Source organism: Elephantulus edwardii, unplaced genomic scaffold (assembly GCF_000299155.1).
Source record: "Elephantulus edwardii isolate Elephantulus edwardi_28Jun2011 unplaced genomic scaffold, EleEdw1.0 scaffold00002, whole genome shotgun sequence".
NCBI lineage: Eukaryota > Metazoa > Chordata > Mammalia > Macroscelidea > Macroscelididae > Elephantulus > Elephantulus edwardii.
In genome coordinates, this window is record NW_006399752.1 from 20,024,512 (window position 1) to 20,025,735 (window position 1,224).

At 42.6% G+C, this 1,224-nt stretch overlaps 1 pseudogene across 1 annotated transcript; it reads left to right on the forward strand.

Moving 5' to 3' along the window:
• The first annotated feature begins 502 nt into the window (after nt 1-502).
• Nucleotides 503-1,072, forward strand: LOC102861077 (annotated as a pseudogene). The gene has a single exon (XR_438817.1). The product of XR_438817.1 is annotated as a non-histone chromosomal protein HMG-14-like (transcript).
• Nucleotides 1,073-1,224: the final 152 nt, after the last annotated feature.

Sequence of the window (1,224 nt, forward strand, 5' to 3'; positions counted from 1 at the left end):
GAAGACTCATCAACAATGTATGTTATGCAGATGACACAACTTTGCTTGCTGAAACTGAAACACTTGTAATCTTCAATATAGATTGAAGCTCAACATCAAGAAGACAAAGATTTTCACCACTGGACCAATTGACAATACCATGATAGAAGGAGAAGAGATTGAGATTGTCAATAATTACAGCTTGCTTGACTTCACAAACAACACTCTTGGTACCAGCAGTCAGAAAATCAAATGACAAATTGCATCGGGTAAATCTGCTGTAAGGTACCTCTCCAGAGTACTGAGAAGCAACAATGTCAGTCTGGAGACTAAGGTGTGCTTGATCCAGGCCACGGTCTTTGCAAACTTAAAAACAGTAATATAGGATTCTCCCACCGCCCCCGCCGCGGGTCCCAGCAGCACGGCGGCGGGCAGAGAGGCAGTGCCAGAGCAACCAGCTTCACAAAGGCTCTGTGCGCGCAGCGGCCCACAGGCATCCTGCACAAGCCCTCCCTGCCGCCAACATGCCCAAGAGGAAGGTCAGCTCGGCCAGGGGTGCTGTGAAGGAGGAGCCCAAGAGGAGATCAGCGAGGCTGTCAGCTAAGCCAGCTGCAAAAGTGGAAACGAAGCCCAAAAAGGCAGCAGGCAAGGAGAAGTCTTCTGACAAAAAGTGCAAACAAAAGGGAAAAGGGGGGCAAAGGGAAAACAGGCTGAAGTGGCTAACCAAGAAACTAAACAAGACTTACCTGCAGAAAATGGAGAAACTAAAAACGAAGAGTCCAGCCTCTGATGAAGCAGAAGAAAAAGAAGCCAAGTCTGATTAATATTTGTCTACCATGTCTTATCAGTGGTCCCTGTATCTCCTTCCTTGTACAATCCAGAGCAATATTTTTATCAACTATTTTGTAAATGCAAGTTTTTTAGTACTTCTAGAAACATTTTTAAGAAGAAGGAAATCCCATTTCATCCCATTTTTTAAGAGTAAATGCTTTTTTTTTTTAAGAGGTGACATCATTTGCTGTTTGTTTATTTTTTGGTACAACCAGAAAATATGGGATGTTAAAATTGTGGGGGAGCTTTGGATGTCAGTGTAACATTCATGTGGAAAAGGAAGGAACTGAAGAACAAATTCAAACCTTGAATTGCTATAATCAAGGATGCTTTCAGCAGAATATTAAATGATCCAGGAAGTATTAAAAGAAGATGGAAGGAATATACTGAGTCACTGTATCGAAAGGAATTGGA